The 22,868-nt window shown below is 44.6% G+C and overlaps 1 long non-coding RNA gene across 1 annotated transcript; it reads left to right on the forward strand.

The window, feature by feature from the left end:
• The first annotated feature begins 5,590 nt into the window (after positions 1-5,590).
• LOC118167415 lies at positions 5,591-8,027 on the forward strand. Its single transcript, XR_004751126.1, has 3 exons — positions 5,591-6,104; positions 7,110-7,228; positions 7,625-8,027. It is a non-coding gene; the product is annotated as an uncharacterized LOC118167415 (long non-coding RNA).
• Positions 8,028-22,868: the final 14,841 nt, after the last annotated feature.

A 22,868-nucleotide genomic window follows, 5' to 3' on the forward strand; every position in this document is an offset into this window, starting at 1 on the left:
TTCGTTTTGTACTGAGCACACAAAAAGAAACGAGCAGTCCTGGTGCTGGGGACCAGAGAAGCGCCTCTCAGCTGGAGCCCTGGTGGGATGGGGGCTGAGGGTCCTGGGGAAGGACCGGTCCTGGCGACACCTTGTGCTGCTCTGGCCATTTCCAGCGTGGGAGTTGGAAGAGATCTGAGCTGCTGATCCCCCCATACTGATACGCTTGGACTGGGCTTGTCACCGCTATTTATCACTGAAAACACTTTTTGTGCAAGCGTCATGACAGGTATATTTATTATTTCATCTCCTCAGCCTCTGGGTTTTCTTCTTGCAGTGCTCTCCAATCACTTACTGCTCCCTCAGAAGTGAGCACCTGGGAAGTCCAGCAGATTAAAGAACCGTGTGCTCATTATGAGTGAGATCCATGGAGAAGAAGGCAAAGAAGCAGGCTGAGGGAAAAGCTTTTGTTCAGCACTCAGGACAGCTCGTTTTCAATATACTGTTAAACTGCTGCAGCATAACCCTGCCAGAAAATACAAGAGGCTGTCAGATACTTGTTGATGGGCTAAGTTTCAAAAAAGTTCAGCCACAGAAGATAAAGATGTAGCCAGAGCCAATATTTAGAGGGAAAAGCAGACTGATTGCCTGCCGTTACCGATCTCCCTGTTTAGCCAGTAAACCTTTTCTTCACACACAGACACAGCCACGCACCCTGGGGAGGCAGCAGGCCCTCATTGCCCTGGGTGGTGGCACAGGCAGCCCGGGCAGTCGTGGCATGGCACTGGGGCTTCCTGAGGAGGAAATGCAAAGGCCACCTAAATAAAGCTTGATTTTGGAGTACCTAGGAGTGCCCTGGAGGTGCTGAAGTGGATCAGTGGCAGTTGCAAGGCTAGCTGCAGTTCGGTAAGATGCCGTACTGAGTTGGAGGTGCTTGGGGCTGTTTCCAGCTCAGCAGTTTTAAATCGCTCTGGAGCCTGTAAAGCCAGCATCTCAGGCATGGAGCCTGTTCCCCTGTCATGTTAAAGTTATCTAAATACTCTTCTTTCTTGTCATGGGATGACCACTTGAGGCAAGATGTGTGCAAGGATCGATATTTCTCTATCTCTGTCTGCCCGTGACCACGCTTGAAGCAGCTGTGGCTGCTGGAGGACTCGGTGTTGCTCCATGCCCGGGCTCCTGCCGGTACTTTTAGGAAATCCACACAGGCACAGGAAAAGGGGTTGTGTGTGCAAAGTAAGGCGCTCGCTGAGCTCTGCTCCTCAGCTGAGTCTCCAGCAGGTCTTGTTTGCCCCTCGACCTCGTCTCGCTGCAGTTTCTCACCATGCAAGCACCGTTTGTCTTAAGAGAGGAACTCCGCTCATGGGCAGAACATCTAAACAAGAAGAATAATGTTCTGAAGCACCGCTGGTAGTTTTGTACAGGATCCACAGACGTGGGTTATACTGCAAGGTTGCTCCTTTATACTGAACACACATTCAAAGATTTGGATTAATAATTCAGAACACATTTCTCAGCTACATAGCATATGCTCAAACATTTCTTGGTCGAATATATTCGTGCATTTATGGATCAATTTGTTGCCTTTTAAGCCTAATATCTTTGTAAATGAATGCTGATTGGTTTTCCTGAAGTCTGTTTCAAACACAGATTATAGGACTTCATGAAATTGTAGAAAATAAGAACATAATATAAGAAAATATGTTTGAGATTTTTTTAAGTGGCTCACTTTAAACAAAGAAAATGGAAATATAAACTTGTAGAAAATCTGTGAAATTTTATGGGTGAGAGGGGAGTTAAGCCCTCATAGAATAGGGCATCTCCTCACACTGCAGTGGAACTCCATCCCACTGCACAGTCTGGCATTACTATGTAGCCGAAAGGGTTTCCAGACATAAAATTTCACGGAGAAATTAATTGTTATGATTGAGATTATAATCTCTGCAAGATGAACAGCATTGATATTAATTTAGTTAGATGATCTTTAGTGGCATGGGGGATTTAGGTATTCACTTATATTACAAAAATATTAAAGATAAAAACTGTTTTATTTTAATGAGACAATCTCTTTTTATTAGTCCTTTGAAAGTTACTCTTCAAATAGTTACAAAACTTTGAGTTTTTAAATTTTGTTTTCACTTCCTCCCCACTTTTCCCAAAGCCAACAACATTAAATATTTTATTCCACTATTGTACTCAGCAAATATGCACACATTTTACATCTAATTCTTTTGAATTATATTTTAAGCTTTAATGCTTTACAAAAAGCATCCAGGAAAGGAGTAAGATTTGTCTCCTGTTAATGCTTTCCAACCAATCACATCGTTTATTGTTCAGTCAACATCCTAGTGTACTTTTCTTGCATAGATGTAATCAATTATAATATCTTAAGTTTCCACCAATGATCAAATAAATTACTCTTCTGAACTTTGACACATCTTCTGAAAAATGATGTGTCTAGACATCCTGCTCCCAAAGAGGCACAGATCTGCAAATCTCCTTTCTGTGTGTGGCCCTTACCTGCCACAGCTGCTGATGGAAATTTATTTTCAGTGATGAAAACGCAGTATTCCCCATTGGCTTGCATGACTAAAGACAAATTTCACTTCTTTTCTGTTATAGCTGAGCTCTTTTATACTGTAGAAACTTTCTCCTTTGTCATTACTATTCCAGTTTTAATGATGACACGTCCTCCAGGCAAGGTGACTCACCGCGTGTGGGGAGAGACGTGGGTGTGGAGAACTGGTTGAAGAAGTCCTGATGCACTGGCCTTTCCTCAGTGAGGCTACTTTGCCTTCCCTCTTGCTTGGGAATACAAGACGGCAGTGCTGCAGAGCCCCCCTGTTGGACAAGATGCCCTTCGGTGAGCAGAAGAGCTGCTTTCACAGGCAAGGGCTGTGGGCATGTGAATGCTTTTCCTGCGGGGCATACGGAGAGCCTGGAGTGCCCGCAGACATAAGCATCACAGGCAGCAGAGTGTTACGGAGCTGCTGCCATACGGCTCTTCTGGATGCTCCTCGGTCCTTCTTGTGCGTGCGGCTGACTGCGCCGCGTGTGCCAGCTGGCAGAGCCGCGCTGCGCCCCGTGGCCAGAAGGATACAGCCTGCCTGGACAGGGCTGTGCCTCCTGCAACTGCAGCGCAGCTCTCAGTCATGTCATCTTATTCAGTGCTTATTAAATTAACATGATTTAAATGCCAAGCACTTCTGTCTGTGGCAGCAGTTTTTTATGTGCAGAGGAACAAAGGAATGTAGGGCTGGAAAGAATATGGGTTACCAATTCCAGTGCCCTGGGGTTGCAGCAATTCGTTCCTTTTTATGAATTCATTGAGCTTAAAAGTGGAGATGCTTGCACCCACTGCTCTGCTTGGAAGGCTGTTCATGACTCTGCAAGGTTTAATGTTTAAGAACTTTCTTCTAATGCCAACACCACACTTTTCAAAAATGTATTTATTCATGGCCAGCTTATCATCATTTATTGTTATGCCAAAGTTATTTTTAGAATAAATGACATTTTGTCCTTCCCTGATATTTTCCCATTCATGTGTTTCTAGAGAGCAATCGCATCCTTTTCAGCCTTCACTTCTTTAGGCTAAAGAAAACAGCCTCATTAGGATGTCTTGTAAAGGCAGTCTCTGTTCCCTGAGGAGCGCCTCCCTGTGCAGGCTTCAGGCATCTTTGCAGGTATCTTTGTTCACCTCGTTTCATATGGCAGCCTCACCAGTACTGCTAACACCTACCAGCACTTCTCTGAATGATCATTGTATATAACCCAATTCAGGATTTCCACCTAGCTTTCTCACACTGTCTTTTGCCTATTTCTCTTCCTTTTTGGTTCATGTTCATGTTTTCCATCCCTGTTACATCTGGGGAGGCCCTCCATGCCCAGCTCCGCACCTTCCAGCCCCTCTTGTCCCAATATCTGTCACTCACTTCCCTCTCTCCTTTCTTCATCTTCTCAGATTCCCACTACAGCTCAGCCGTCACCACTAGTGCTGGGTCTCTTGTATCAGCATCTTCTTCTACAAACTCTGCCAGGAATCATTATATATGTAGCAACTTGCACATCTGCTTGAGGGTGGTGCCCACCTTACAGCTTTTGTCACTATTTCCTCTCAACACTGACTTAAAGACAGTAAATATTCAAATCATTGTCATTAGCAGTGGAATGAATTTGAACATCCCTCAAGAAAATCACGAGTCTACCTGCTACTTCCTTGCACGGGAGCTCTTCTGTCCCTGCAGCAGCCTTGTTACTCTGTACTGTGGTTTTCCCTTTCCCACTCTACATTTTTTGAAATTCAGATTTGACATGTAGCAAAATCTGAAATCTCTAAATCCTTTGCGTGGCAGTCGGACAGGGCAGAGCTCCTGCAGCCCCTTCCCCCCCCGGCAGCTCCCGTGCTCAGCTCACTGTGTTGCAGGAGGCAGTATTTGTTTAATGTGTAGAACCACAGTATTTTAATTAAGTGTCTTTCACCCCCGCTGCCATTTGATTATCTGCAGTTATTGGAGACTTGGGTTGTTTGGCTGCCTCTGAAGTGAGAAGGAGCAACAGAGTCAGCTTTGAACCATTTGCTGAGAAAAACAACACTTGAGATTGATGCTCGGTGAGCTCAGAACTTCTGAGGGAGTCGATGCCAACCTTGGAGGAACACACTCCATCTTCTTTTCACTACTCAGCCTTTGTGCTGAGGTACTCTGACCCTGGGCAGAACTGGAATTTAAAACTGCTCCATATTTTTCATCTGAGAGCTCAGCAGTCGCTTTTTTGACCTGCAATAACACTGACCACAAGAGTCTTCTTTCCCTTGAAGAAAAGAATAGGCACTGGAGAAACCTTTGGTTTCAAAACAGAAGCAATATTATTAATTTTTCCTACCAACTGACATCTTTCAATTATCTGCAGCCTTTACTGAACAATATTCTTTCCACCATTTCTTATCACTTCAGTGCCATGGTTAGGAGAAATTCCTCTACTGCCTACAGGCAAAAACTCAGTTTATTGATCAAGATAAACATATTTATTTAGAAGGCAAGTGCACAGAAAGAAAATTACTATTGGGTCTCATGGCCCTGGTACCTCTTCTTAAAAGTGCCAGAAACTGAACGTGGGATCCAGAGGCTCCCAGGGGAGCTGGGAGAGCAGTGCTGCTCCTTGAGGATGAGACCACAGCCAGGGCACAACCCCTGAAGATTTTTTCAAACGGATCATGGTAAGTACAAAATAAAAACTGTTTCAACTATAATTAAAATATCACCACATTTTGAAGTGAAACTCATGGCTTAACGTGAAATAAAAACAGACTTTTGAGAGGAAACATGCTGAGTAATACTTGTGAACAGAACATGAGAAGATTTTGCTAGCAGTACATAACAAAAGAAGATATTTTTTGGTGAAAAATGTTTTTATGTTCCTTTACTCATCTCTCTGTGTGTAATTTTATCAGTAGGACCAATGGTTACTCTCTACAGTATGTATTCACACAAAAAACTGAGTGGGAGGGGTTTTGTTACAATGACCCATGAACGCTTTATTTCAGCTGGATTACCCCCTTTCAGCTGGGCTTTCATTAGCCAGATTGGCTTCTGCCCCGTCCTTTGGAAAACCTCTGCGTTATCTGTGACAAGTGGTTATACAGAGGCCCGTATCCAGGGGCTCTGGAGTTCGTTCCACTGGAGGGATCTTGGCGGCGGCGGCAGGTTACACAGAGTAACCTCGTCCGTCTTGTTGTGCATGGTCAATATCTGCATTTTACAGGCCATTCTGGGTTCTCCTTGACGTCAACAGGCTTTGACTTTAGTCTTCAGCAGAGCTGGTGCAGGCCCTAAGTCCTGTAAAATTTTGGTTCCACTGAAGTGACTGAGAGTTAATGTTGGTGGAGCCGGGACTTCATGCCGTGTCTGTTAACGAGGCCAAGTTTTCACATCCCACAGTGAACTGGGCTTTGAAGATCGGGCTTTTTATTAGCATTGTTATCTGGGCAGGTTGCTGCACATGATTTCACTCTTCTTCCCTGGTCAAAGAATTTCTCAGCAACTACAGAAATCCATGAATGAACAACATGGGAAATTGAAGCAATGCTAAGAGGCATCAGGATGGAACCACGGAAGCATGCACACGTGGTGAGCGGTGTCTGCCTCTGGGGACAGTGACAGATGTAGCTGATGTTACAGCTGTTTTTTTTTTAGGTTGATTTCAAACACTCATCTGAATTGATAAGGGTGCAGTTACCCTAAGGCTGAACTTATTAAGAACAACATGATGAATCACTGTATTCAGTGTGACCTGACCTGACATAGACCATGAGTATTTTGTACATTTTTTGTTCTGTATGCTGTTCTAAAAGTATTGCTTGTTTGATCTAAATAGTGCAGTTAGTTCAAAATCTGGCGGAACGGGTAGACCTGCAGGGTGGTGACCTGTGTTATGCAGTCCAGCTGGAGGCCAGTAAACTAATGGAGTACCCCAGTGGTAAATACCAGGTCCAGCTCTGATTAACACCTTCATTAACAATCTGGACAATGGGACAGAGAGTACTTCAGCAAGTCCGTAGATAAAACAAAGCTGGGGAGAGCAGCTGGTATGCCAGAGCATTGGGCTGCCATCCAGAGGGACCTCGACAGGGTGGAGAAATGGGCTGATAGGAACTGATGAAGTTCAACAGGGAGAACTGCAAAGTCCTGCTACTGGTGAAGAACAACCCCGGGCACCTGTACACACTGGGGACCACCCAGCTGGAAAGCAGCTCTGCAGAGAAGGAGCAGGCATCCTGGCAGGCACCAGGCTGACCGTGACCAGCAGCGTGCCCTGGAAGCAAAGGTGGAAGCAGGCAGGGCTTGGGCAGCAGGAGCAGGGAGGGGACCCTGCCCCCTACCCCTACCCCTGTCCCTGCCCCATTTATTTCATTCAAATTCCATCTGAAGACAGAGAATTCTAGAGAAATCCCACCTGCCTAGTTACATTTACTCGCAGATATCCCAAATACATCACGTTTCATCCCCCAGTGCCTCAGACTGCACTTGTGAAAAGTCCTTTGCCTTCCTTTTTGAGCGCACCTACAGCACTGCTGTGCAATAAATAAATAAGCCAACGTCTAAATTACCTGAGTTGCTCTGTCTGCCATATAGCTCTCATGCTGAACTGCAGAAACCTGATACAGAAGTGCAGTAGGCAATGTCAAAGTGTCATTGAATTACTAGAGCATTGCTGACTATCGTGCATTGCACAGCACCTCTGTTGTTCAAAGGTGAGAGATATCTTCATCTTCTGTTCCTGCGTGCCATTAATATTTGAAATTCACCCTGAAGCCATCACAGTTTAGCACACTCATTATCAGGTTAACAATGGATTAGATGATGCTTTTGGAGGCTTTTAGATAATGCAAGCTGTGAAGAGGACACCCTTGTCCCTGGTCAGAAAGTTCATCTTCTTTTGTCACTTCATATGTTAAATAAGGGCACGGGCAATTACTTACTCTCTTAGTTGACTGGATTTGATATTTCAGACGCTAAAATAGAATGGATTTTGTTCTGCTGACCCCAAAGTTTTCCATTCTGTATTTAACTGTCAACACCTCACAGAGTATAGCAACATTTGAAAAATTAATTGAAGTTCAGTCTTTCTATTTATTTTCTGCATTTAGAAACCTGAAATAATCACTTTCCAAGAGGAGCAGGAAAGACAGGAATTTTGTTTGTATTCAGTTTGTCTGCACCTGAACACTGGTTTCTCTGGTCTCCCATGGGAAATAGGCCACACTTAGATGGAGTTCACCCCTGTGAGACAGAACTGCAAAGACTTGGACTTTGAATGAATGTGTTGTGCCTGCTCCAGCACGCATCAGCTCCCGCAGTAAAGGCTTTCTAATGTTATGGACAATTAATCGTGTGAATTTCATTCACCACAGCTGCATGGTCATCAGCATAATTTGAACAGATAAGTGAACAAGTGTTTAACGTCGTCGACATAGAAAGAGAGCCATTACTAGGATGAACTCTGTGTGCCACACATCACTGCATGGCACTGTGCAGGCATTTAGTCTGGTACTTCCAGTCTGACACAAAAGGAATTTGGCCAAGACACTAGACTTAATGAGCTTCATTGATGAAAAGTGCCAAGACAGCTTTAGTGGCTTCAGTTAATCAAGAGTCTTAACTTTTGATTAACTGAAGGGAAATAAAACCATCCCTCAAATTTTAAGGTTTTTACATGCGTATTATTATCCGTCACCATTTCTGTCCCTATGGAGACAATGTGCTGCCAGGTAAATTACCAAAACAATTTATTAGCAATTATATAAAGTTTAAAGGACGACCCTGGTCCTGCCGCACATCTGCCCGCGCACCATCGGACCAGGCTGCAGGGGCTGAACATGCAGGAAAACCTGAGAGTGAGCAACTGAGTGGGCTCATATCTCAGGAAATGCCTGTCTGCCTGGAGTTTGTGCTTTAAAAACGACTGAAATTGTCATAGAAAAAGTGACTTGCTCCCCCTTTTCTATATGCTTTTACTTTGATATATTCAACAACAAGAAAACAGAATTACTGCTCTTACAAACAGGAGTGAGATAATTTTCCTCTGAATCTGAACCCGAGTCTCTAAAGAAACCGTTAAAAGAGGAATCAGCAGGACATAACGAAGGTTTTCAGACTGAAGAGGAAAGCCATCCCTCCTAGGAATAGGATGGATTTAAGAAATGTATGAATATCTTCTATTAAGAAGGAACATAAATTCTATAACCAGCTTTTTGGATTTATATTTGAACACAAAAATCAATGACTTAATACAGAAAATGCACGGGCTCAGGCCTGTTTAGTCATCCCAAAATACCCACTGTCCCCTCATTGGGGAATGAAGATATTACAGAAGAGAGGCACTGAAGTCCCAAAAGCAAAGGGGGGATTAGAAAAAAATCTTTCCCTGCGATGACTTGAAGTCCTTGAGGAGACTTTGTGCTGTGTGCTGTGTGGAACAGACCACGCGAGCAGGTTGTGGGGCTGCTGCTGGTGAGCGCAGTGACCAGGCTTCCCAAAGGCAGCCCGGTCGGCATGCAGACAGCTGATGTTTAAACAAAACCAGCCTTGCTCCCAGTACGGTTCTTTGCTGGACATCATGGTCAATTTATTAAGTGTCTCAATGTTCAGAAACGTTCAGTGTTGAATGCTCTTTGTACCTGCAGAGGCCAGACATCCGGGGGCAGGCTCGCACGGCACTGGTGCACGAGGGGAACCTGCGCATCGTACCCTGACCTGCGCCACCATGGCAGCGTTCACAGGCACTGCTAACTGTCTGAAAATTCACACTTGGCTTGTTAAAAAGGAAAGGCCATTAGTAATAAAAAGAAAATAAGCAATTAAATAAGATTTACCATACAAGAAATAAAATTTCTTAATATATTAAATTAAAAAAGCAGAGCGTGTCAGAAGGAAATTCTGATTTCCAAGGTCTGCTTTCATTCCAAAAGGAATAGAAAGCCAGCAGATAAAATGTAACAAACACAATTTAAGAAATCAATTTAAAGTGGCACAGCTAAAAATGCTAATTAGGAAAGAAACATTTCAACATCTGAAATGAAATGTCCAAATAAACGTCAGTGTGAATGGAAATATTTCTGTTTGTTCCATCACTTTCAAATCAACACTGTCCTACACAGAAAAAAACTCATTCCAATTAAACCACATTTTCCATCGAGGACAAACTTGTGCCTTCATTCTGCTTGGCTGCTTCCACGCCCTCACCATTTGTTCTTCCCTGGGGCAGCCCCCCTGGGCCATGCTTCTGCTCGTGCTTCACCTGGTGCTTCCCCGTGCTGGCTGAGCCCTCAGCCCCCCAGCAAGCAGCATGGGCCCAGGGCAGCTGCGGGCAGGAGAGGAGCAGCCAAGCAAGATTTCAGTGCTCAAATTGTCCAACTTGCACTAGAGCTCTGAAAAGTAGCTTGTTTTCTGCAGATTCCTAAGGAAACAGGGACACTCTGCAAAAGTGTCTGACCTGTGGGAAACACCATGCTCCATTACTTAAAAATGGAAATATTTGGGGATTTTAGCTCATTATTATTATTATTATTATTATTATTTCTTTTCCTTTCATTCAGATGGCAAAGCCTGTACAACTGTGTGAATCTGGGTGTCTGTGTTCATGTTGGAGTGTGTGTGCAAGTGCCACGTCTATAACCAGCTGTATCACAGGCAGCACGCCGCTTTGCCCAGGCATCTCCTTGGAGCTGGCGCGGCTCCCTGCTCCTTGAACCACTGAAGCCATCGGCAGCTGGACAGCCTCAGACACAGATGGATTTGGTGTTCGGTCTTCAGGACTGTGGTTGGAGCAGAAGAATGTTTCAGGGACTGTGTTTTGATGGAGCTGATCTTTGGGGAGAGGTTCAAAACTAACTTAATCTTGTCCGATGGAGGGATGGGAGCAGGCTGCACTGCTTACAGTGCTGCTTGGAAGTTGGCTTCCCCAAGCTGCATCAGCTCTGCCTGCAGCTTGCCCCTGTTAAGAGCTCGTTGTTTATGAAGACAGACAGACAAGGGGTTACTGCACAAACATTTTCCACCTGACAATAACTGTTGCTGCGGATTAAGGAAAAAAGAAAAATCACTTCCTTTTGTTTTGCCAGGGAATTCAAATGCTTTAAGATTTAGTGTAACACAGGATCTCTTTAAGTGGTAATTGTTCTTTGTTTCAGACTACATCAATTTACAACTGGAACACTATGACTGTTACTGAAAATGCTTTGTAAATTTATTTACAGTCTGCTGGAAAGTGAAGAAGCACACAGACTGCATTTTAAATACAAATTGCTTCAAGGTACAATTTGCTCAAATTGCTGTAATGTGCATTATGAATTTAATTTTAGTACATTTTTGCTATATAATAACCCGATTTGAAAGTATAAATGCAAATTAAATTTAAATAACCTATAATTGTTACGTGATGTGATGTTTCATAAATATTTACTATGGGCATCTTATTATCGAATCAAGTAGTCCTTTTACCGTGTAGATAGTAATAAAGGTAAGGTCATCTCTTACTTGTGTGTATTAAACTTGTACTCTGCAGCATCTGATTGTTCTTCAGCTCGTCTGTCTATAGAGAGATAATCATGGCAGCATCTGAGCGCCTCGCAGTCTTTAATGCATTTATCTTTCTCTCCGAGACAGGCAGTGCTGTTATCGCCATTACACTCACTGGGAACCGAGGCCCGGGCGGGCGGTGTTTGAGATCATTTAGGTGTCCGGCTGCTGCTGGAATCAATGGCAGTTCAACATTGTGTCCAAGTACCCGTGCTCGGATGAAGGAGAGGCGGGCAGCATCAGATGGCCATCGATCTCACCCGCAGCAGGACGCCGGGGGGGGGGGCGCAGCCTGGTGCTCCGGCTGCGTGGGGCTGCTCCATGGGCTGTGTGGGCAGGGCCCCCCGAACCCCCCAGCCCAGCCAAGGCCCGTGAGGTCTGGGGCTGCAGGCAGGGCACCCAGCGCTGGTGCGCACGGGGCAGGCACAGCTCCATGGCCGCAGAAGCTTTTGCTTGTGAAAATCCCTCCATGCAGGGAAAAATAACCTCCGGGATAACACAGGATGATATTGCCTTAGCCAAGTTCCCACATATGCTTCTCTCTTTCAAGAAATCTTTTCTTGAAAGCCAAAGCTTCAGCGTTATAGCTCTTCTTATACTGAAGAGAAGTGACTTGGCCTGCACGGGTTACCTGCCGTCAGGGACAGTTCCCTGCACTGCGTATGTGACAAGTTACACTTTTCATTGATTTAATGTAAAGAAGGAAAGAATATAAAGTCTTGAAGGAATCCTAAATGGAAGGTCAGCTCTGATGTTATGCCTTTTGAATGGATAAGAGAACTGTGAGGGGGTGAACATTTAACCTGTGGTCGAACAACAAAATGGAAGAGGGAAACAAATGGTTGGTGGCGTACCCTAAACAGGCAGCGGACGCTTCCCAGCAGCCGATTTAGCGCAGCAAGGGGGTGTGCACGCCTGACCTCCCAGCATCTGTGGCAAGGCTGCAGGAACACGCCGTAGTTAAACGAGATTCATCTCACAGATGATTTTTGCAGAAAACTGCACATTTTGAAAGAAATTGTGGGCGCTTTTCTAAACTGAATGGTGACTTTTCAGAAATGACAAGTGCCATTTCTGGACACTGTGACCGGCAGGAGCTTTCTGTCTCCAACTTGAAACAATCGTACCAGGCCACATGTTCTCCAGGACAAACCAAACATTTTAAATAATGCATTTTTTCCTGTGCTGTAGCCCCACTGCAAATGTAGGGTGGAATTAAGGCTGTGTAAAGAGAGAACAATGAAGCCCACTGATTAGATTAACAGCATGAACACAAAGCCCCACGAAGCTGCCTCCAGCTGCCGCTCCAGTCTTTGTCAGCCAGCAACCCTTTGCTTTGCCTGCCGAGAAACCGAATGATCTCTGCTGAAGGCACCACAGCTCAGAGGTGAAGCCAAGGGTCTCTCACCACAGCCAAGGGTCTCTCACCCGCCGCCCCCCAGGAGCTGAGCACCCCCCGCATGGACACGATGGGCCCCAGCAGCAGGCGCGCAGCAGCCAGGGTGGGACCCCAGGCATTGTGTGCTGTGAGGAGTGCTTTATTAGGGTTAATTGAACAGGAACAACTGTTAGCTGATGGCAGCACATTTAGCACCACTGGCACCTGGGCTGGCCAGGCATAGCTGGCCCCCCGGGGTGAGCGGTACCAGCAGGGAGGCAGCCCGGCTTCGTTTGCTCAGGTAACATTTATGCTTGTGAAGCAGAAATTGTCCAGGACTGTCTGGATGTAAAAAACACCCCTTCTTGCCCGCAGGAAGTCAAGGTGCAGAGCAAGGCCAAACAAAGTCATGCTGGGTCTCAGGCAGCCCAGGCCAGTAAATAGTCATTGCTGCCCAAAACCTCCAGCTGCACAAGCCTGCTGCACGGCCTTCCTCATTCCAGCTATAACGTTTTATTGTGAGTGTTTAATTTAAAGAGGCCACCTACAGAAATGTGACGTCCATTCAATCAAATTATGGCAGCAGGTGTTAAATGCTGCCTAGAAGACTTAGCCAGTGTTTCATGCACAGAAAAAAATGAGAAAAATATCAAAGGCTGTAAGTCTCTGTTCTGTGTATACCATGGGCAAAATGTATCTTTAAATAATTCAAAGACATGCAAGGACAATTAATGACATAACTTTTTGCAATTTGGGTTTAAAGAGTTGTGCTTTTCCTCACCTTAAACAAAAATGTGGAAGTTGGAGGCTGAGCTTTACAGCCGCAGACAGCCTTTCTGCAGGAAGCTGAAAAGAATCAGAAGTGAGGGCACGCATTCAAATGACAGGTGATGGTCTCCTCGTCAGCGGAGGGGACAACCACCGCGTGTGAAGGCACCGCTGGTCCCCCAGTGCCCCACTGGGCTCTGCAAGGGCCCCGCTGGGCTGGCAGCCCCACGGCTCTGCGGGGAGTGCCAGAGCCTGGATGCTGGTGGCTGTTGCTTGCTTTGGGTTCAGCACCTAGAGATTCAAGAAGCTCCCCAGGGCAAGAGTTATTCCATTATGTGATTGGGCTAGTTCTGAAAAACTGCATTTTTGTATCTTATTTAATGTCTTGCTCCATTTATGCCTGCCTTCCAGAGGAGGAGCCTCTCTTGCATTTGCCCTCCTACTTGTTTTGTTTTGTTTTAATGCATAACCTGGAAATTTATTTAAAGATACACTTTGGAAGTTTTGAAACCCTGACCTCTTCCAGCTATAATTCATCAGTCCTCTTAGTCGTTCCCCAAGGCTGTTTTTTTGTTTTCATTTCCAGTGGATTTCCTGCTATTTGGCAAAATTGCTTTAAAGCATTAAAAACATAGGCATTTGAACATGCCCAATGTATATTGTACTGAATGATTAATTGAGCAGTTTATCTTCCAAAACCCAAAGAACCATGAATTCATCTCTAATAACTCCACTTTTTGGCCACTGCTGGACAATGGAGGTTGTGTTGGTAGGAGGCCCCCCACAGAGGCATCAGTTCACAGCTTTGATTGCTGCTGGTTTGGGTCTCCTTCCTTGGACATCTCCAGCCCCACCTGGCCGTGGGGCTGGGCACCCTGCTTGGGGGGCCCTGCTGGGCTGGGGGGCACAGGGGCACCCAGAGGTGCTCCAGCCCCAGCCACGTGTGATGCTGTCAGCATGGGCAGCTTCAATGCTTGGATCCTTTAGTACAGATCCCCATCCCTAATAGCCCAGATGAGTGATTTTCCTGGAAATGGCATGAAACCATGTAAAATAATATATTATGTATGTAGAGTACATAATAGACCTTTCTCATAAGTGGGCCATAGTCTAGTTTAAGCTTAAAAATAGTTTTGACAACATATCAAACATGATAAATTTGCATCCACCCAGGATATCTTACCATGAAGCCCACTGCAATGTGACTCTTCGTACTATTTCTGCTGTTATTCTTAATATGATGTTTTATCTTCTTTTATATTGTTACAATTGCTGCTTCTAGAGTTTTTTTTTCTCTCTCTCTCTTTTTTTTTTTTTTCCCCTGGTTTATTTATTAAAGTTTTCTTCTTTATGGCAGCAGTACCAGTTGTATAGCAGTGCTGTCATAACCATGCTGGATCCTTGTGCTTTTGCTGAAATAGTGTACTCTTGCACGTCCCTTCTACACGTTAATTAAGAATTTGCAGCCTTCATTCAGGCAGTTACCTGTTCTCACTTTTGATATCTTCTTTCACACAGAAAAGAACAACTTTTTTTTTCTATAACTGCCACCTGTGTAGTTAGAATAAGGTTTAAGTTGGCAGTTGAGGGAAAAAATTGCCAAATGTTGTAAAGGTAGGAAGAGCAAGGCAGAAAAGTCAGAAGAATTAGCGGGATAATGGAGGAATTCATGATGTGCAGCCAGTATTTGAGGCAGTTCATCAAGAGGACAAGGAAGCAGAGGAAAAAAGCCTTCAGTTGTCCTTGGCAGCGTGGCTTCACCTGAAGGTCATGGGAGAGGCTTGGGGGCTCTAGGATTATTTTCTAGAGTAGAATTTGGTTCTAGTTTAGACAAGGAACATAAAAGTAACATGGCTGATAAAAAGCAAAACCAGAACAGGTTTTATGACCAAAGGGCCCTGTGCAGTCATTATGCAGTGGGTGCCAGAGAATGTCTCCTACGAAATACTGCACACTGCCTATAAGAACACTCATTTCAGAGAGTAATCCCAGACTTGTAAATACTTCGGGTACCAGACCATACTACATCCTGAACAAAAACAGCTGAAGGCTTGAACTCCTTGCCGTGAAAGCCCTCCCTCTCATTGCTGGCCCTGTTGCGCATCCCCTTATAATTTCTAAATCATGTTAAAGTCTCAGGAAAACTCCTTTCCTCATTTAAAAGCAGGGTTTTGAAACATAAAGACCTGGTGGCAGCCCTTTTCTGAACTCTTTCTTGTTTGTTGGCCTTTTTTACAGTTTAATATCAATGCAGAATTGACCTTATTAGCACTGCTTCTGATAGTAAGATTCCCCTCTACTCTTCTCTTCTGTTTATTATTCTAACAAGAGGGGAGGCCATATGTCATGCTGGGATCACTAAATGATGGCCAATCAAGCCGTGATTACCAGGCTCCCTACCTAGTTTTATATGGCTGGCTTGCCCTTGTCATTTTGCCAGAAATAATTTTGCTTTCTTCTATGTCATTGGAAAAACATTCAAGACAATTGGTCCAACATCAAGCTTCTGCAGTAGAGACAGAGCTCATGTTGCACAATGATTTTGCATTTAACGTGACTAGTGGCTAGACAGTTCTTTTGCTGCTTCTAGCGTATGATGATTTGATTATAATAATTACTATCTATTACAATTTAATACATTTAAAGATATAAAAAAAGTCTGAAATAAGATATTTAAAATTTTATAATTTCATAAAATTGATGGTTAGTGAAAATACTTTATCACCTACAGTTACTAAACAATGACACGCCTGTTACAAATACTGATGAAATCAAACAGCAGTGATAGTTACCAGAAGCACCCGCATGGCACCGGCAGGTGCCTCACTTGCCCAGGCCCGTGCAGCTTCCTGGCACCCACCAGGAGCCACACACCCCCCCGGATGGGCTGCACGGCCAGGCTGCTCTCTTCCTGGTACTGCCAGGAATAGCACGGGGTTTGAGAAGTCATTTCTGCGTCGAGGGCACAAGAGGCCCTGTCAGAAATTTGAGCTGTAAGGTGGGGAACTGCAGATGGAAGGGCCTCTCATTTCCAAGCCTCTTTTAGGAATACCACCACAATTTCCAAATTCCACATTTCCTATTGAGTTTCCATTTGTGTATTCATTTATTTATTTCTACAGACACGCATATACAGCTGATGACTCAAAAAATGAAAGCACCCCTACTAGCCAAAGCCGTGTAAGAGCGTGCCCGCACAGGGCAGAGGAAGGAAAGCATCACACGTACAAAGGATGACCTGAAGCAAGCAAGCTGTCACAGCATCTATGGGAACAGCGTGGTATTTTGTACAACACATCCCAAAGGAAGGGTGGATCTCTGAAGGCTCTACACAGGGAAAGGGGAAAGCCCAGAGACATTCATGCACATTAAGCGAACTAAGTTAATCACAGGAACACCACTCCAAAGGGGGAAAGCAAAGCACGCTGCCCTCTCTTCCACTGAGCAGAAGCAGCTCGCTGTACTTGCGATGCTGAAGATGTGCAAACATTTGCTGTGTATTGCTGTGTTAAAGGAGAGAGCAACTCCAACTCCCTGCGCAGGGGCTGGGGAGATGCTGAAAGCTGACGCAGATCCCGGCCCCATCCTTCAGGTGCATGCAGCAGGCCCACGCTGTAGTGAATGTAAAACAGCGATGCCCCTTCCGCAGCGCTGCCTCTTCCCAGCTCCCTTCCAGCAGGGATGCCCGTGCGGAAGCTCAGCTGCAGTCCCCCCGAGGTGCCTGCCTCCTCCTGGGGACAGGGAGCAGGCCAGCAGCGGTAGTGCTGCGGGTGGCAGCCCCGGCAGGATGCAGGAGGGCCCACGCCTGTCACCTCTCATCCCCTTGGGCTGCAGGTGCTGCTGAACCTAAGGGTGGGGAGCTCGCAGGCCTCCCGCTGCTGTGGGGCTCCTGTGGCTGCTTGAAGGGTGGCAGAGGGAAAACCTCAGTGCCACAGGCAGCTTCTGGGGGGACCCAGAGAGGGATACCTGAGTGGGATAGTGTCTGTGACACAGGGCATGGGCACTGCCTTCACAGAGGGTTGGGGGGTAACTGGAAAGGGCAAGACCAGAGTGAACCATACGTACCATAGTGCAATATGTTCCTGTGTCCATTCTTCAAGTCCGTCCCTTGCAGCAGTTAATTAGGTGCCTTGGCACGGATCTTACACCGGGATACGTGCAGGGAAGTCATTTCTGGCTCCTGCTCTCCCCATCCAGGCAGACAGGCTTCACACACAGCTAACAGGAGAAAGGCTCTGCTGATAATGAGCTCCTAATGAGCTTCTGGTCACCTGTGGGATCATTTTATATTCTGCTGCTGAATGCCTGCAGCAGACACCAATCCTCAGCCCAAATTTCAAAGCCTTAACCTGAGTTTTGAGCAGGATTAAAGGTAAGCATCCTGTGCAGGCTTGGAAACCTGAGCTGGAACATGTGCTTTGCAGCCTCTCAGCATCCTGGGCAGAAGCAAGGGGTGATGCGATGTTAGGTAGCAGCCGGTGGAGTTTGTTTTTCAGATTTTTTTATTAAGCTACTGCTGTTAAAAATAAATAAATAGTGAAGGGTAATGTTAGCAGCATGATTCTAATTTGTTTAATCAGATTATGTTGTTTTCTTCTCTGCTGATTTCTAATTTGGATATATGAAAATGAAATTAATATTAAATTTTCATATTTATTCAGACTTAATGAGATGACTGGAATGGCTTGCCAGACTCGGTTGTCTTTATGTGTGGCTAACCATCAGCTCCTGAAAATTGTCTTTCACTGGACTTTATAACTACCTGAAGCTCAGGAAAAAGAGCCAAAAGAACACTTTCATTCCAGTCATTTCAGAGTCATGATGTCAACAGTTAATAGAAACAAGCATTAAACAAGATTTAACAGGAATAAAGAGCTGTGTTTAAAAATAAAAACTACCACTTATGGCAACAATGAAGGAAACAATCTTGCTTTACTAAAAGCCTGGCTACAGATGACAGAAGCAGTTCAGCCTGTGGATGGACCAACTCCCCTTTTCCTTTCGGCCTCTCCTCCCAGCATCGTTCCTGTGCATTCCCATCTGTCGCTTCAGCAGCCCTGTGGGTGAGGAGCAGGTGGCAAGGCTTCGTCTTCCCAGACGTGTCCTCCCCGTTGAGCTGCAGAGCCCGGCGCTGCCTTACTCCTCATGCTGGTGCTGAGCCTTCTTCCACACCATGTATTATCATATAATGGCCTGGGTTGAAAAGGACCTTAAAGATCATCCAGTTCCAACCCCCTGCCATGGGCAGGATGCCACCCACTAGAGCAGGCTGCCCAGAGCCACATCCAGCCTGGCCTTGAACACCTCCAGGGATGGGGCATCCACAGTCTCTCTGGGCAGCCTGTGCCAGTGCCTCACCACCCTCTGAGTGAAAAACTTTCTCCTAATTTCTAACCTAAATCTCCCCTGTCTTTGTTTAAAACCATTCCCCCTTGTCCTAACACTATCAACACATGTAAGCAGGCATTCCCCCTGTTATTAACTCCAGGAGGCAACAGGACCTTGTTCTGCTCTGGTGTATGGCTGTGGCAAACTGGCACAGATCTTGAGAATGCAGAGAGAATATTAGAACTCTTTCTAATTCTTTAAAGATATAATTATCTTGAAAATGTCTTTGTGTCACACACAAGAGTTCTCTATGTTATTTTTCTAGACTGAAACCGGAGTGTCTGGCAATGCAAAGCTATCCAGGCAGTGGAAATTCTCGATCCTGGAAGCTGGACAAAACTGAGAGAAGGGGAAAGTCATTAAAGCAGTTTGCACATTGCAAAATTAAAGTGTACCTGCTGGTAACAACTGTGTTTGTATTTGGCCAACTGCTTTAAACTAAGTGATAACCAAATTATACCTGCTTCAGGCTGTTGCAAATCCTGTTAGTAGGGGGTAGGCTGTAATGGATTAACTTACATCCCATTCTTTGTATATCGTTAGAAGTTCTCTGGTACCGATTTCATCTCTCTGCAATGCAGCCTTGAAATCAGGAGAGAAAGATGCTGGATTTTCTTTAGATGATTCACTCTGCTGCCACATTTTCTTATCTCTTGTTCTTGCATGTTTAACACTGCCAATGTACAGTCATAAACAGCAGGTTATAGCTGCAATCAAACAGATTCTTCCCACCAGAAAAAAATAAAATAAAAAATCCCAAACTTCAGGGGTTGAATTCTGTCCTCCCAGGCATGTCCTTGGCTCAATGATTTCATTGCAAATGGGCATATGGAGCCAGAGTCTGGGCTGGTACATCCAGATTTATGAGAAACACTACACATCATTCTCCAATTTCAGCCTGAGAGCTGTAGATCTTGGCACCAACCATCCTGAAGCAGAAGGTGGTGGTGAGTGACAGCTTGATAAATTTCTGTCATTGGCTGCTGCAGCACATATACTTGATTTGGAGGCAGATATGTTGGTTAACTCTGGATATATTGTACCACTCTGCAGACGCACTGTGGTAATTATTTTGGGTATTCAACAGACCTTTTCTTTTAAAATCACTGAGTAGTACTTTACCTGATTATCTTCATTGTGAATCCAACCTTGTCTATGTGATAAGATTTCCTACTCAATCAACACATGCCTCTAACTTGTAATTATCTTTGGAAATGTTTTCATAATGTGCAACCCTTAACCTTTTTTTATATGTTGATTTATTGCCTCTGAGTTAATCCTTGATGTTCAATTTCCTTGTGTTGTTATTAACATCTCCTGCTAGAGAAAATAATTTAACTAAAATTTCATGGAAAAAAATGAATCAAAACATGATATTTATATTCAGCCTTTTAATCATTTCAAACATAGGGAAGTTTTTGATTTAAAATTACAGTACTTTTATTTCCATTGTTCTTGGTATTATCCTCAGACATAATTAGGAATATCCACATAATTAACTAACTGTCAGCTCCTTCCATGAACTATAGATGCCTATGATATGCAAAATACCAAATGCCATTTCAGATACCAGTTTTTAACGCATTTCATGACAGAAAAGTTGGATCCATGTCCTTTGCTTCTTGTTCGGAGTCACAAGCAGCTGCAGAGGAGTGGGGCATCAACTTCTGCCTGGCCTCCAGCAGCACGGAGTGGCCGACGCACATCCTAACCCCCAAGCTGGGGACTTCTTAATGCAGAGGAACAACCTCAGAGAAGCAGATTTATAATGCAGTGAACTCTTAAGAAGGGAACATGGCTCTGTAGGCTAACACTTACGGACCTAAAATATGCAACAGGAAGGAGCTGTCAGGAGTCTGAAGACACCAAAGGGCCTTGTTAGTCCTGACCTTCCACCCCTGTTCCTGCAACTGGGAGAAGAACATTTTCCTTGTCTTATCCAAAAGATTATTCTTGTAAGTAGGCAACTGTGCTATCAGTAATATTGAGATCTGTTTGTTGTTTCTATTTTCTTTCTTTCTTTCTTTCTTTTTTTTTTTTTCCCCCTCCCACTAAATTGCCTTCTTAAAGTGCCATCCTTTGCCCATCAGCACTGCTCTGATGAGGTCTATCAGGTCAGTATCTATCTGTCCATTTACCCGTCTCCTGGGTCTGCTGTGCATTTAGGGTTTGAGTGCTGCTCTGTGTGCAGCGATTGTGAACTCAGCTGGTAGGTCTTCATAAAAAGCAAAACATGCTCAGCTCATCCAAATCTCAATTAGCTTTCATCAGTGCTGCACCAGAGTGCTAAAATGGAGCCGGCTTAGGGCCCAGTACCCATCAAAGCAGATTTGGATGGATCACCTTCATTTTACCACCTACGAATCTAATAAACAAACTGTTGTTACACTTTAATGCATTATCTGTCATGATAATGAAGTTTTATTTACCATTTCCAAGAACATTTTCACTTTTAGAGATGTTATCGGAACAAGCAGATCAGCTGAATCACTAATGCTCAGTGAACGCTGCCAAGCTGCGAAGAAAAGTCTCCGGTGTGGATGCCCATGTGTTGGCATACACTGCCTCTCAAGATCATTTTTGCTGTGCGTTTGTTGCTTTATTTATTTTCCAGTCTGCTGAAGGTTAAAAGAGGTGGCTGAAAGCCGTCCTTGTGCACGGTGTGCACGTCCTCTTCTTGTCCCGTGCCTTCCCCAGAATGTGCCTGGGGTCTCCCTGGGCTGGCCCCTTCCCCAGGCTGCCTAAAGCTCCTTGGGCTCATACAGCGGCTCTGCCTGTCACCTGCTGGGATGCGTTTTCCCTCTCCATCTCTCTTCCTCAGCCAGTATTTCTTTACTCTTTTCCCAGTCCCAGCCTCCCTCTACATTTGCTCCACCTCATTTGGAAACAAGCCCTCCAGGTTTGTGTTCATACGGCACCTGGCATGACAAAGCTTCCCCTGGACAACCTCCAGATGGTACTGCATGCAAGTGTATGGTCATAACCAGTTATACCCAACGCAGCCACAATAACGTTCAACAATTTATCCTACGACACAATTTACTCCTCCTCTTCTTCTTCCTAATAATCTGCTGATGCACTGATCCGTAAAACATATGAGAAATATTTATAAAGGTGACACTTTGACCTGGAGAATTAAATCACAATGCAAGAATCTGCCAATTTAGTGGCTTATGAAGTTCAAGTAATAAAAAAATAAAAAATCCACAGAAACAGATGAAGAACTGTCACAACTGAGAAAAACAAGCCCCTGAGAAAGACTTAGAGCTACAGATTTCCCATATATGACAAAGACAGAAAGAGGATCAATTTTTGTCAGGTGACAGGTAAGCATGAAGTGAGTGGTAAGCACCATGTTATAACATCTTATACATGAGCAACTCTTACTGAAACAGCTGTTGTTTAGGAAGAGAGAAGTGCCTCTGTTGTAGCTGAGAAAATAAATGGTGAAGCAGCAAAAACAATGCACAAGAGAAAAATCAATTGGGTAGGGGCATAAGATATTTTAAGGATGTGTTCCCTGGGAAGAGATAGGCATAGCAAAGCACCAGTCTCTTATTCGTGATGGGTCTGTGCTCTCCTACCATCTTTAATCACTCAGACCTTCTGCTGCGGTAAACACGACTCATTCTGGTGGTGCTCTAGCAGAGCAGCTTTTGCACAGAGATTTTTACCAAAACAGAGGCAGGAGGCTGACAGACTTAAAAGAGAGCAATGCAGTAGCCACTGATAGCAGTGAGAGATTCACAGTGGCCTTCAGCATATCTTTCGTACCGTCTCCTCTACTTTCTGTAGCTGCCATATTCTCTCAGGTTTCCTCAGTTTTAAAGTGTTTTTATTTATTTATCTCTTTGTTTATTTATTTTTTAAATCAGATTTGTATATGCAACAGAACAGGGAGTCCAAAACAGGCTGTAACTCGTGAAAATAAAGAATTTGGACTGATTACCTATTTGAGAAGTAGATGTTTCCACCAAGAGGCTGCCCATCAGTTTCCCCACCGTGAGGTATCAGGGAACAACTATCTCCTTGGCACAGCCAGAGATACGCTGTGTGTTTCTGATGTGTGTCTGCGATGGCGCAGATAAAATGGCTGAGAATACTTCAAAGGTGGAAGCACGGTGTGACAATGTTGAGCTGGGGGTTACTGCTACAATACCTTATGATTTCCTTTTTGAGGGAAAAAAGAAAAAAAAAAAAAAAAAAAAAAAGGAATTAAGTGACTGCATCACATCGGGGTCCACAGCTCTCCTGTGCTGTTTGCCACCCGGTCCACCCAG

The sequence above is a fragment of the Oxyura jamaicensis genome, chromosome 5 (genome assembly GCF_011077185.1).
Source record: "Oxyura jamaicensis isolate SHBP4307 breed ruddy duck chromosome 5, BPBGC_Ojam_1.0, whole genome shotgun sequence".
NCBI classification, from domain to species: Eukaryota; Metazoa; Chordata; class Aves; order Anseriformes; family Anatidae; genus Oxyura; species Oxyura jamaicensis.